This window comes from Cetorhinus maximus, chromosome 11 (assembly GCF_964194155.1).
Source record: "Cetorhinus maximus chromosome 11, sCetMax3.hap1.1, whole genome shotgun sequence".
Taxonomy (NCBI): domain Eukaryota; kingdom Metazoa; phylum Chordata; class Chondrichthyes; order Lamniformes; family Cetorhinidae; genus Cetorhinus; species Cetorhinus maximus.
In genome coordinates this window covers 9,524,845-9,540,102 of record NC_135889.1, presented here as the reverse complement: position 1 = coordinate 9,540,102, position 15,258 = coordinate 9,524,845, and the positions used below count along the sequence as shown (strand labels likewise).

The 15,258-nt window shown below is 42.6% G+C and overlaps 1 protein-coding gene across 3 annotated transcripts in view; it reads left to right on the top strand.

Annotated features, from left to right (window-relative positions):
- The window catches only part of agap1 (ArfGAP with GTPase domain, ankyrin repeat and PH domain 1), a 662,670-nt gene that overhangs the window by 517,166 nt on the left and 130,246 nt on the right, over window positions 1–15,258 (top strand). The gene's annotated exons all lie outside the window — the stretch shown is intronic.

Genomic DNA, 15,258 nt, shown 5'->3' with positions numbered 1-15,258 from the left:
AAGGCTGGACATGAGTTGATGCTTCACATATTCATCACATGGTAGGTTCCTGAAAGTGTAGGTGTCTTTTTCTTCCCTTGAGAAAGCAGGAGGTGAATTGTTCTGCCTTGCTCTTGCACTCTTCTGCTCGGCAAGGGAGTAGGTCAGCTGTCCACCATCTCGATTGGATATTGCTGGGAGCCTATGCTTTTCTCCATTCTTCTAGTCAGTGCTGCTTCTCAAGAGATGACATTGCTCAAGTGGGCGTTCTTGTGAGACACTGAGAGTCAGTAGACCCATTTGGAGTTAAAAGACATCGCTTGATTCTGTCCTTGCTCCGCTCAATACAAGAAATTCCACCAGTTGGCATTAGGGAGCGATCAAGAGCTAGAATCCCATTTGTTTTCATTTTCTCTTGGTAACTGTGCTTGCATTCTGGCCAGTTGCAGGACCTCCACTGCTATTTTGTCAGACATCACAAACTCAACACAATCTGCAATAAACACTTCCATTTATGTAGTGCCTTTAATGTAGACAAACATCCCAAGTTGCTTCAAAGTTGGCTCTTCTACAGAGCTCAATGCTAGCTGATGCATTTACTGCCTGGCTGAATCCCAAGTTCTAACCGCAGATCCAGAGACACTATCACAGGATGTTTTCCCAGAAGCCTTGTTAGTGTTTTCCTTTTACAGTGCCCCTTTGAGCAAGTCATGCCTGCCTGAAGGTTAAAATTTGCCAGGACCTGATGCCTCTCTGCCTCTTCCCTTAATCCTGACATGCCCTGAATTTGCAGCTATAGTGCAGGTGGATTTGAAATGTGGTTCCGAGCAGCAATCACCCTTCGCAACAACAATTCATCTATAATCCGACTCTTTAATTGCCAGCTTTGAGGTATCAGGGGATGATTATCCGAGGCACTTATGTGCCATTTCAAAATGGTCCCAGATAACCGTCAAGTCTATCTCCCAAAACTGGGTCCTTGACGCTGACATGAATTCAAATGGAAGTTGGGTTTGGCCAGTTGGTGTGATGCATTCCATAAGTTATTTCTTCCCTTTGATTGACATGTGAACAACATGCTCATACGCTGTTTGATTGCATGTGTTTGTTAACGCTCCTTATATCGCTTTAGGATGTTTTACAATGGTAAAGGCAGTATCTAAATGCAAGTTGTTGTTTTATATGATGAAATGGTTCTGTGATATGTGTCATGGTATTGCTGACTGGATAAGTGAAAAGATCAGTTGCCTAATTTAGAATCACACCCAGTTACTGGTGGCCGCGCCTTGACTTGCCTTGGCCCCAAGCTCTGGAATACGCACCTTACATCTCCCCAAGTCTCTACCTCACTTTCCTCCTTCAAGACAATCCTTACAACCGATGTCATTTGACTTAATATCTCCTCATGTAGCTCTGTGCCGTCTTGGTACTTTAAGTTGTTTATCAAAATATCACAGCTAATGTGTTTGCAGTGTGATACCTCGCCAGCACAACACTATAATGCCAGTATTTTAGAAAATGGCAACTCATTGCATGTGATATCAGATTTGCAATGTCTACATTCCACATCATGTCAACCAGTTTGGGGATGGGGGGTTGGTAGTGGCAATCATAGATGTTGTAAATCTTGAAGTTCTGTTTATTTAACTGCCAACAATCTGGTCCTTTCACCACTACAAGGGATAAAATGGTTCCTCCTATGCCATTTTCCCTTTGGTGGGGTGTGATGCCATTGCAGGAAGACATATCAGTATTGCCTAACCACTTCACACTTGCTCTGTGGAGCAGATCAAATGGATGTGACCTGTAAGTAATCTAACTGTCAGAGTCCAGGCTTTAGAAGAGTCGCAAATGAGAAAATATTAAGTCTCTTTCTTTAAACCATAAAAATTGCAATTACTAATATAGGTGATTAAATCAGCAGGCATAACCCAAAATATTAAATTGATAAGAAATTGTGTTTTTTTTGCGTTTTCATTTCACACATCACTCAGATCAGCTAATCAATCGTTAACTTGCAGAGCTTTAAAGTTCACTATTGGTTCCAGATATTTGAAACCTCCATTAGCATTCCTTTCAGAAGAAAGGTTTCATTGAGTGCAGTACCAAGACTCAGTCATTATTTAAAAGTTCTGGATACTGCGCAAAGGTGTCCAACCTCTTAATGAACTGCAAGTCCTTGCCAAGTATTTCAACTAAATGCTGATATGAAACTTGTAGTTATTTTAGTTCAGTGCAGTATGATGTGACTGTTGCTTAATGGGAACACTGGTGCCACTGAGTCAGATGGTTGTAGATTCAAGACCCCCATTGCAGAGACTTGAGCACAAAATCTAGGCTGACACTCCAGTGCAATACTGCATTTAAAAGATCCCATGACACTATTTGGATAAGAGCAGGGGAGTTCTCCCAGTGTAGTAGCCAACATTTACCCCTCAACCAACCCCACCAAATACACTTATTGCATTGCACAAATTAGCTGTGGCTAACCTATATTACAACAGTGGCTACACTGTGGAAATTAATCATTGTCTGTGAAGTGCTTTTGAACATTCTGAGGATGTGAGGGATGAGGATACAAATGCAAGTTCCTAGTCTTTGACCATTCAGAAAATACTGCCTTTCTCAGATCCGAAGGGAATAATCTCACATTTCCCCATATTGATTTTTATCTGCCACAGTTATGCCAATTCACATCATCTTGTCCATGTCCCTTTACCTCTCCCATCAACATAATTTATTGTTCCGTGTGCAAATTTGGATATGCAGTGCTCTATTCTTTCATTCAAGATATTAATTAATGTCTGTGTGAAAGCTGAGGATCCAGTGCAGATTCCTGGGGAATACCACTTGTCAAATTTTGCCAATCAGAATATTCCCTTAATTCTTAGCACCACACTCCCACTATCTCCAAGTTGCCACCCATTACCAACCCTTGACACAAGAGTATCTCCAATTCCAGGCATTGTCAGTTTTACAAATGATCTCTTGCACAGAACCTTATCAAATTCCCTCTGTAAGTCTATATAGGCAATATCTGTAGACACTCTCTTATCCACCATGCTAGTGGCCTATTCAAAAAATAGAAGGGTAGACATGATCTACTTTTCACAAACCCACAAGGAGCCCTTAATCAGATCATTCCTTTCAAAGTATTCAGTCACTCTGCTCCTGTTGATTGATTCCGGTAACTTGCCCATTAATTATGTTATCCTAACAGTCTGCCTCCTTTCTTAGATACTAAATTTCGAAAACTTCAGAAAATTAGGACTAACACACCTTTAATTTCTTTATTTCTTTTAGGGTCAAAACCATCAGGTCCTGGAGCTTTGTCTATCATGAGTTCCATTATTTCCTCCATTACTTTTGTTTTTGTTTTCATTAAACCTGTTAAGTTCCTCACTGTCTTATTTTTAGGTTCCCTAATATAGCTAATGTATTGTCCTTTCTCAATCATGATTTCAAATCTCCTTGGTAGGCCCCTTGTTTTTCGGGTGCGTCCAAGCTCCAAGTGATTTCATCGCCTCCTGTGGGTCCTTTCTTGACTAAAGAGCCCAGTGGGGGATCGGGATGGATGTCCACAGAACTGGCAGTTCATGTTGCCGTTGTTGGTACCTGGGGGAACTAATACAGCTGTGTCGCCTCTGGCCTTCCTCTGGGCGTGTCGGATATTGCGAGTTTGCTATAGAACATGCTGAACCAAATTTCGGCGTTTGCCTCCATGTGGGCTGGTCGGCTGCAGTGTTTTCCCAATGCAGAAATCTGTAAGGCTCCTTTTTTTAGGGCGTCCTCATATCGTTACTGAGCACCTTGAGATCATTTGCTCTGAGACCCGTTCCCTGTAGAAAATCTGCTTGGGGATTCATAGTCATCCATACTGGAGTCAAGGCTTGCCCATCAAATTGAATTTTCTGGGGGGTAGTCTCCGTGCTGTTGAGCCCAGCATGATGAAGCACTTTGTATAAAAGCAAAATACTGCAGATACTGGAGTTCTGTAATAAAAACAGAAAGTACTGGAAAAACTCAGCAGGTCTGGCAGCATCTAGGGAGAAAGAATAGAAATTAACGTTTCGAATCCAATATGTCATCTTTGGAACTGAACGGAACTTTAAAGTTCTGGAGAAGAGTCATACGGACTCGAAACATTAACTCTGTTTCTCTCGCCACCCCCTGCCCCCCCCAGATGCTGCCAGACCTGCTGAGTTTTTTCAGCACTTTTTGTTTTTATCTTAATGAAGCACCTCGTTATTTGTGAATACAAATACAGAGCACTCATTCAACAAGTCTAGCACTTCCTTACTGTTCATTATCACCTTGCGTGCATCTGTCTATAATGGACATGAATTCCCCTTTACCACTCTCTTCCTTTCAATATATTTATAAAACTTCTGCAATTAGACATGACATTCTTTGGAGTTTTTTTTCTACTGTATTTGCTTATAGCAGTTTTTACATTCTTTATGTCTCTTTGTTGGTTTTCATTGCCCTCCCAGTCTCCTGAATTTTCACTTCTCCTTGCATTTGTTTGAGCCTTTTCTTTTAGAAGTCTTATTTTGTACTTGTTCTCCTTCTTTCGCTAAAATTATCAACAGGAGGATTGAGATGATCTGATTTCCCCAGAATTCAAATTGCATCGATCATCTGTAGCAACTCTTGATGCCTGCCTACTTTTTAGACCTCACCCATTTGTTTGTAAGTCACTTTAGCAGTGTGAAAGTGAAATGCAGTAGTGGAAACTTCAGTTGGGTCAGGAGTAGGCCAATAGAGAAGAGGTAAATTAAATTCCTCTTAGAAGTGTGGATTTTTTTTTGAATGTCTTCAGATCAAAGGATATTCTTCCTTTCTCTTCTGAAGGCGCTGAGGTGTCAGTATATTGTTCAAATAGCCATTCTTCACATGCGAGCCTTGACTATGTGTGTAGGTAAGCTATTCAATTGTGATAGGCAACACAATTGCTTTCCTAGAAGTTGTGATCAAGTGAGGGAAAATTAACATTCTTTTTATCCGCTTACTAACACAGCAATAGTGAGGTCAATTACCACCTGGCTGAAATCAGGTAACTTGGTACACATCACTGATCCCAGTCAGATCTGCTTGGCGTTTTACTGTACCTCACTGTGTCACTGGGAAAGCTGATATTTTAATAAGACCCCTGAATGTCTGTAACATTGTTTTGTCACACTTTTACTAATAGCGAACATATGCTAACATGGTTTCCTCCTGATGCGAAGAATACTCGCAACTGTTCCCCACCCTCCCAACCTCCAATTTGCAAATTTTGTACCCATTCCCTGTTGGATTTGTACAGGCTTCCATTGCCTAGAGTTATCTCTCCCGTGGGATCTCACTGACCTCCTGATTTCCGGTCTTGATTTTAACCCCAGTTTTCAGTGACTGATAAACCGTTTTCAGAGACTGCCTAGGACAATGCTGTAGGGTTCATTATAAATTACAGATTAAAACTCCTGGTTAGACATGTAATCTTGATTTGCCAGGCTCTGAGATGAATAGCCACTGATTTATGCAAATGGTTGGTGACAGGGTAACTGATTCCCAAGGGCCCATCAGGTGCCTTCCCGAAGCCTGTAGTGACAACTGGTAAACAACTGCATTAAGCTTGGCAGCAAATAATGTTTCAGTGACACGCATGTTAACATTTGTCAGTGCCGATTTTTGATCAGAGGCATAACTTCCACAAAATGAATTGACTGTTACCTCATTATTTACCAACTGCGAGAGGTTAAATACACAACCGACTTGCCTCCTTAAGAGCATGCGAGTATACAAATTCAATAAAGTGTCTAGCTGGTGTATTTAAAATCTATAAATCACTGAAGGTCAGGAGACTTACTGAACCTTCACTGGTGAGGGGGCAAATCATTCTGAGCTCAACACAAACTACAGAAGCTTGCTGACAGGATGAGATCCTGTTCACTTGTTTCATTGTAAGGCTGCAAACATAGCTTCGTAAGTAAAATACGTGTTGGTAAAAATGCACTTGCCTAATTTTTCATGGCAGTGATTGGTTGTTGCAGAAACCCATTTTGAACAACCTCACATTAAGAAACCATTCATATAAGTTCCACCCTAATTACAGTCATTCATAACCAGCACTTAAAGAGTGAGCGCCACAATCAGGGCTCCTTTGAGAACAGTTTTTAAAGAATTATCATCAGCTTTCCCTTCCTTCTCCCCAACCCCAATGTATAAACACGCACACACATTCTTTCAATTGACCTTAGGTTTTGAATGATTTTCTGTTTGAACAGACATCATCAGGTGTTGCTGAGGAGAGTAACTCGCGACGGGGTTGTGGGGGAGGAATGTATTAAGCTTGACAGTGCAGGAAAGCGAGCTGGGTTAATGTGTATGGTTCAAATTACACGATCAATGAAGTACCCCAAAAAATAACTTTGAGCAGTCCAGCTCCCCTCACCATATCGTGCCAAGTTACTCCTCCTTGTCACCATCCTGCGTTATGGACTGTATCTCTACTGATGTTAATCTAGCTTCGCCACCCTGCCGGGTTGGTAATATTTCCCATTAGTGACCAAGTCCCCACAGCAGCTAATGCAGCACCCTCAGCCTGTCGGGTGTGGTAACTCCTCCTGCCTCAGCCCTGTGTTAATGATTTCCAGTGATAAATCAGCTTCCTTGCACTGTAGTAACTCTTTCCAGCTTGTTCCTTCAATAATATCATTGGTTCTCGTTTCAAAACCAAAATATGCCAGAAGTTGACTCAGGAAAGAGTGAGATAGATAATAAGATTGCTTCACGATTGTGCCTGTAACTGATTTTTCTTTTAGCCACTTCAGTGTTTTATTTGCAAATGTTGGGGCCTTTTTCCAATGTGGAACTTCCTGTTACCTGTATAGATTATGTTCTTACAGCAACTATTCTTATATTGTTAAATGATTTGCCTTCAACCAGATATCAATTAAGGTTTGTTGGCAAAGAAATGTGTAGATTTTATCATGGGTATATTAACATCAACTGGAACTGATGAGAATATCTCTTTTTGTTTTTGTGCCAGGGAAGGGTTGTCAGTGCTAAGGGCCTTTGGTGCTCTCTCAGATCAAGTGCAGCACAAAAAAAATCTTCCTTTACCCTGGACCAACAAAGCGCATTAACCTGCATCTCAGCAAACCCCTCCCACGACTGTGCTAGCTGCTCCTGCGCAATCACCCTCACTTAGATCCCCAGTCTGAGAGCAAAAAAGAAGTCAGTGTTTGCGTCTTCATCAAAAAGATCATTTCCTTTGAGATTTCATTTTCTTCCAATCCTTTCATGGGATGTGGGCATCGCAGGGTAGGCCAGCATTTATTGCCCACCCATAATTGCCCTTGAGAAGGTTGCGGTGAGACGTCTTCTCGAACAGCTGCAGTCTATCTGGTTCAACTTTTTTTGTAGTGGTTTCCTACAGCTGAGTGGCTTGCCAGGCCATTTCAGAGGGCAATTAAGAATCAACCACATTGCCGTGGGTCTGGAGCCACATGTAGGCCAGACCAGGTAAGGCTGGCAGATTTCCTTCCCTAAAGGACATTAGTGAACCAGATGGGTTTTTATGACCATTGACAATGGTTTCATGGTCACTATTACTGAGACTAGCTATCAATTCCAGATTTATTAATTAATTGAATTGAAATTCCATCAGCTGCCATGGTGGGATTTGAACCCATGTCCCCAGAGCATTAGCCTGGGCCTCTGGATTGCTAGCCCAGTGACATTGCCACTGTGTCACCCCAAAATGGCATTAGAGCAGCGTACAGTGTGTCTAGTGACAGACAAAAGACAATGACCACTATTTTAATCCATCTTCTTGCTTTCTGTTCTGCCCACCCAAATTGCCTGGACACACATTTTCTTGTTACCATTATTGTTTGATTTCTACAACACCTACCTGTATCCCTATCCTTATGCATCGGTATCAAGTGCACATACTGAAAACTGCCTGGGCTTTCCTGGGTCTTCATAGATTTATAATAATCAAAGTCAGTTGCAACTTTTTTTTTGATACCCCAAATGGAGTACTGTGCACAGTTTTGGTCCCCTTGAGGAAGGATGTAGTTGCATTGGAAGCGGTTCAGAGGACGTTCACTAGATTGATTCCAGAGATGCGGGGCTTGTCTTATGAGGAGAGATTGAGCAGTTTAGGCCTATACTGGCTAGAGTTTAGAAGGATGAGAGGGGATCTAATTGAGGTATATAAGACGCTAAAGGGGATAGATAAAGTAGACATGGGGCGAATGTTTCCCCTTGTGGGGCATTCTAGAACGAGAGGCCATAGTATTAGGCTAAGGGGTGGTAGATTTAAATCAGAGATGAGGAGGAATTACTTTTCTCAAAGGGTCATGAATCTGTGGAATTCACTACCTCAGAGTGCAGTGGATGCCGGGACGCTGAATAAATTTAAGGAGGAGATAGACAGATTTTTAATTAGTAACGGGTTGAAAGGTTATGGGGAGAGGGCGGGAAATTGGAGTTGAGGCCGAAATTAGATCAGCCATGTAATGAATGGCGGGGCAGGCTCGAGGGGCTGAATTGCCTACTCCTGCTCCTAGTTCTTATGTTCTTATGCTATGTTCCCATGTGTCTCCTGAAGATATTAACTGACGGGACTAAATTTAATGCCAGCGGAGGTATGGGCCAGAAAGCCGAGGGCAACCAATCTTTGGCTATTCCTAGTTGCCCGAAATCGATTCTTTGTGCATCGGGCAATTAACTGCTTGGCATCAAGGTGCCTGATTTTAAGAGTGAAGATCCGATCCCCCCCACCCACCCAAAGAGCTGCTGGCTAATTGGAGGGCCTGCAGCTCTTCAGTCCCAGCAGCACCACCAGGAATGGTGGCCACAGCTGGAACTGCAACAAGGCAGGAGCAGCGGCAACTGGGGAGGCCCCTGGAATCCAGGTGAACAAGGTCAGAATCGCAGGGGCCAGCCAGACAGGTCAGGGGTGGTGGGGAGAGTGGTTGTTAATTATGGTAATGGTGGTGGGGTGATATTTCTGCAAGTCAGCTCTTGCCGCTGGTGCGAGGACCCTCCATGGACCACGGGGGTGCTCAATCAAGAGGGTCCCCCACTTCCCCCTCCCCGAGCTCAAAGGGAGGCCACCAGCTTTTACTGGGCAGTCTGCCCATGTGGAGGAGGACCCCTTCCTTAATTAGCCTCTTAAGGGCTTCGATTGGCCTCTGAGAAGGAAGGCCATCCTCAACCTTCCCAGTCACCGATTGAATTAGGCAGAGTCAGGAAGATGACAAGGACTCCCTGCTTTCCCTCCAATTCTAGGGTCTGCGCTCTACCCCCACGCCCCCCAGCCTACCTCTCTCCCATGGATCAGATTAAATTCTGCTCATGCTTGGGGTACAACTCCCTGAAAGAGGAATTTCCCAGTTTTCCATATTTCTTATTCATGGGATGCGGACGCCTCGTCAAGGCCAGCATTTATTGCCCATCCCTAATTGCCCCTGAGAATGTGGTGGTGAGCTACTTTCTTGATTACAACTGAGTTGTTTGCTTGGTCATTTCAGAGGGCAACTAAAAGTAAACCACTTGTGGATCAGGTGTCACATATAGGCCAGACTGGGTAAGAACGTGAGTGAACCAGATAGGTTCCACTGCAGTAAGTCGTCATTTAACATTGCCTCGTTATGTTGTTATGCTTTAATGTCGGTAAGTTAATGGGGCCTGTAATCTGAGCGTCACAAGATTCATTTTAACATTGTTTCCAACATGATCCGATTGGCGCCATTTTGAAGCGGCCTCTCCTTGCTCTCCGAGTTACGGCCTTATCCCAGACACCTTGAGTTGTGGCCTCTTCCCCACTCCCCCACCTCCGAGTTGCGGCCTCATCCCTGACTCTTTGAGTTGCGGCCTCTTCCCCACTCCCCAGCCTCTGAGTTGCAGCCTCTTCCCCGATCTGCACGTAGCAGCCTCGTCCCTGACCTCCGAGTTGCAGCCTCTCCCCCACTCCCCGATCTCTGAGTTATGGCCTCTTCTTCTCCCTAACCCACCCTACCCTGTCGCTGAACTCTCCCACTCCCTGACTCAACCTCTCGCTGCTTCCTTCTCCTGGACTTGCGCTCCCGTTCAACATCTACATCCGATCCGAAGCTGGGGCTCCGATGTCATGGAAGCGCGAGTCCCAATGGTGCTGTAGTGCTGAACTGGGACTGCTACAATCCATGTGTTTTTTTAAATGACTGTTGAAGCTGCTCCTGCCTAGTTGCTCTTCTCCCGTGCCTGCTCTCACAGCAAGGATTCAAGAGAGGGAAGTGGCGAGTGGGCGCATTTAAAGAAAAACATGGAATATTTCAACTTAGAGGGTATAATGTTTTAATATTTTTTTTTCCCCGATCAGCAAGATCCTACAGAACCTAACTACAGTTTTAACGTCGTTTCCAATGGGAACCAATGTTTCACTTAAAGTTGTGATTTTCAGAAATGCAACAACAACTTTAAGTGAGGACCTACTGTAGTTTCAAGGTTGCCAATTTTATTTAATTAAAGTTTTAAATAATTAAATTTAACTTCCCCCATCTGTAGTGGTAAGATTTGAACACTCACCTCTGGAGCATTCATCCTCTGGATTGCTAGTCCAGCAACATAACCACGATGCAACCTCAATCAGTCAGTTTAGGTGACAAATGGTGAGATGTACAACCATGAATAGACATTACAGTAATCTACACCTCTTGTCCTGAAGTCAATACAACACGGTCTGAGAGTGTGGTGGAAGCTGGTTTAATCAAAGCATTCAAGAGGGAATTGGATTATTATCTGAGAAGGAAGAATGTGCAGGGTTGCAGAGAGAAGACGGGGAGTGGTACTACATAAATTGCTTTTTTTGGAGAGCCAGCACACACAACAGACCAAATGGCTTCCTGTGCTGTAACATTTCTGTAATTCTGTGATAATGATCAGGATTAGCAAACCTTGTTAACTATATTTTCCCCTCTCGAGCTGTGAAACCTCTCGGCCCAAACCCAGTGGTTAGCTCACTTTTCTCTGAGTCAGAAGGATAGGGTTCAGTTTGCAAATTGACTGCTGCATTTCATACCTTACAGCAGTAACTACCCTTCAAAAGTACTTCACTGACTATAAACCACTTTGGGTTGTCATGAGGTCCTCAAAGGTCTTATATTAATGCAACATCATTATTTTATTTCGTATCTTCCATATTTTTCTCTTTTATTTGTTTTTTTCCCCCTTCCACCTCTCTCTCTCCCTCCTATCAGTTAAGATGAGCTAATATAGCACATGTTAGGATTCAAATTAAGACCTTGTCAGTGACACCCAGTTATTACCAATTGAGCCATTAGAAGCACAGTTGTAATTTTCTTAAAATGCTTTTTATTAGGATTTTATCATAATAAAAACAATATCTAATATATCTATACATTTTACTGGGATATATATAATATGTTGGCAATATTTAATTGTACACAACCAAAAAAAGGGAGTGACAGCACTAAGAGACTATTTTGTATCATTTACAGATGTTTATCAGTGTGATGACATGCACTCATGATATGTGAGACACCTGGATATTTGCTTTGTAGGGTGGAGATAGGGAAAGCATCTGATAGATCAAAAGCTGCTGTCAAAAAGAAAGAACTTGTGTATATATGGCATCTTTTGCAATCTCAAAATGTCCCAGAGCCAGGAGACTTCATGGAATTAGCGCCATGGGATCTTTTACATCCAGATGGGGCCTCAGTTTAACATCTCATCCCAAAGGCACCCCCAGTCCTGCACTGAGTGTCAGCTTTGATTTTTGTACTTAAGTTGCTGGAGTGAGCCTTGAACTGACCACCTCTGACTGAGAGGCGAGGGCGCAACCCACTGAGCTACTCGGAAAGCTGGCAGCAAGCAAATCCCTTTTATCTCTCAGTTGTATCATAACAGTGGCTTAGAATGCACTAGTAAGAAAGGGGAAGGTGGAATGGGAAGAGTGGGTGGCTTTCTAAATTTGCAAACCAAGACAAATCAAAGTGAGGGCTGAAGAGATGGTTCCTTTCAATGATTCGCCTCGCTTCCCTTTGTGACCAGTTGTATCAGGGAAGTTCAACAGAGCTGGCACAGTTTAAGAGGCAATTGGGGATGGTTCCTTATCTTTGACATCTGCCGGCAGTATTCTGTCAGGAAGATACAATTAATTCTATTAGCATTATGAGAATCATTGTAAAGTAGAGCAATAGTGGGATGTGTGTATGTGTGAGACTTAATTGGATTAAAGGCAGCTGGTCTGAAGGCTTTGATGTAAAAATGGTAAACGTGAGGGAAGTTTAGAATGTAAGGTAAAAGGACATTTGCATTTTTAAATAAACCAGACTAGATTGTTTTCAAAGAAGGGGTAAAATGTATCATCTAGCCAGGTGAAGTTTAGAAACAGTGTGTTTACTTTTCCCAAAGATTACTGGTAAAACTTAGTGCTATGAGAGATTTTTATTATCAGGAAGGTAAAGTCCAAAGACATAGTGAAACAATGGGTATTTGCATTCAAAGGGAAAATATGTATAAAGAAGTGAAGGCTGTGTGTAAGGGAAGGCAGACTAAGATTCAACAAGTGTGAAAAGTCTTCAGCCTGTATGTGCCAAACTTCTGCCTTCAGGGACTGAAGTGAAGAGAACTGACTTTGAATTTGACTGTTCAGGGTATCACTTACTTTGCCTGGGTCTTTTAAAAAATATGTGTCTTTACTGTTGCCTTAACGAAAGTGTAATTGGGAGACAGATTAAGTAGGGGATTTAGAAGTTATCATAGTAGTAATTTGGAGACCTATGTATGTATTTAAAGACATTTCTTCTATTAATAAATGTTTAACCTAGCTTTGTAAAAACCCATAATACTTGGTGGTCTTATTACTACTGAATTCAAGGCACGCATCTCGAAATTTATACAAGTTATAAAACAAGTTGTTTCAAGTTTCCCTTTGGGATTTGAACAGCTCAGAATTTGCCATCGGCTGTGCCATAACAATTCTAAGAAGAGGAAGCTATGTTGATGAGAATAGATCTTGCCTCATCCTGCTATGAATATGATCTTGTTGGATTGACCCACTTTCCATAGACTCTGAAATCCATGGGGAGAACCATTAGGCACCACATCAGTTAAATGCCCCATCTATAGCAGACAGCAGGAGATCCTGCAAGCAAATCCACCCTGGGCTTGAGTGGCCTGTTTTGGGAGGCCTAATTGGGCAGTGGAATGGATCTGCTGGCCATGATTCCCATCAGTGACTTGAAGCTTCTGCCTCAGAAGATCTGAAAGAAGGGGGCTGACTTTCCTGCAGGCTTGTGGGCTCGGCCGACTGTTGCCTTCTGTTTTCTGGGTGCAGATGTTTCACCATTTACTCCTGAAAGGTTTTAGTGCAGCCACAAGGGTAAGAGAAAAAAATAGCTTTATATTTTGTCGAACTACACCTACTGTTCCAGAACACACATTCTGCTTTGTGTGCTCTGCAATGATCATTAAGCAGCCCTTTTGCCTCCGTGCTTTAATGGACTGCAATCTCAAACGCAGTAAAATAAAAGGAAATTGCTCTTGTGAAGTATGAGACTCTAACCTGAAACCCGTAGTCTGCACTTCATACTGCTTGACAGTAATGATCATATTATGGCACTCTGGACCTTGAAGAGATTTCATGATGTGTTCAGGGGAGGAGAGCAAAGGATATGTATTCTGTAATCAAGTAGCACTGAATATTCCACGGGTTTTGATCACACACTGATTGGCCACAGTTTTAGCCCATCTTTTAGTCAATTATGCATGGCCTCTGTGCACTCGTGATAGTCAGGAACACTGATAGCATTTGTCTGCGGGCTGGCATGCAGCCAGGTTGGCAGTAGGCAGCGTGCAGTCATTCTGGAAATGGATGGTTATAATTTTTAATTGATTGAAATTTTTAGGGTAGCCTGAAAATTAATGGAAGTGGAGGAATTGAATTGAAAAAAATTTGTGGTGCAGGCAGACTGAGGTGTGCTCAAGTCCTGAATGAGGTACGGTGATATACACACACTAACATGCACTCACACTAACACAAATAAACTAACGCACATACACTAAAACACACACACATGCTAACACGCACACAAATGTAGATATTAACACATTCAAACTCACAGACAAACACTCCTATGCACACATGCTACCGCATACGCACGTTATCATGCACACACACCAACACACACACTAATGCGCATATGTTAACGCACATACAGATTAACACATGCACATTAACACACATACACAGACTAACACATGCACATTAACACACGTACACAGACTAACACATGCACATTAACACACATACACAGACTAACAAATGCACGCAAACACACACACACACTAACGCACAAACACTAATGGGTAAACACAAACACACACGCTAACAGAATAGCACTCACCATAACGCAATCAAACATACACAGACTAGAACACAGGCTAACACACAGTCTAAAGTGCACACTAACACTAATACATTAACACTGGCACTCCCATACCAATGCGTGGACACACAGACACACACACACACACACACAGACACAGATACACACACACACACACCTTATTTACAGATTTGTCACATGTTGACATAAAACATTTGCATTTAATAAAGGAGCAAAACATTTTTAGTTTTATCCAGTAAAACATGCAATTTAGAATTTTTTTTCCAAGTTGTGGCGTCCATATGCAAATCTTGACACCGTTTCAGCACTGGGTGAAGTGCTGTTGATTTTTCACTTGGACATTGTTCCTACTGACCTGCTTTCAGATGTTTGTCACCACAATGTGACCCACCAGTGATACAACGTACTGTGCCACATGGTGATAGGGCTTGGCTTATCCCTCTGAATGGCTTAAGCAGTAATGTCCTGACCCTAATAACATCTTCAGCAGAAGCAGTGGTTCTCCCTCAGGAAGGGAAGGTCAATCGGAGGGAAGTGTGCCAGGCTTTTTTCAGAGATGTATCAATATTACTTGGGGTGGGGTTGGCGGGGAGGTTGAACGACGGCAGGTTGGCATTAGGTTGATTGCCTAACTTGTGCCTGGGCTGCAATATAGTATGTGATCATGGATAATGATTAGAAAATAAAGACCTTTTTCAAGTATGCTAGAGTTATCGTAATCCAATGTGGTAAAGGGAGGTTTCCATCCTCCCGCCTTGACTGCACTTTACCTTCAATGATAATGGGGCTCATGAATCCCCATAGTATTTTGTGCTTGCACTGATTGATTGGTTGATTTATTTAGCATGTGCATAGTTACAGAACCAAGCAA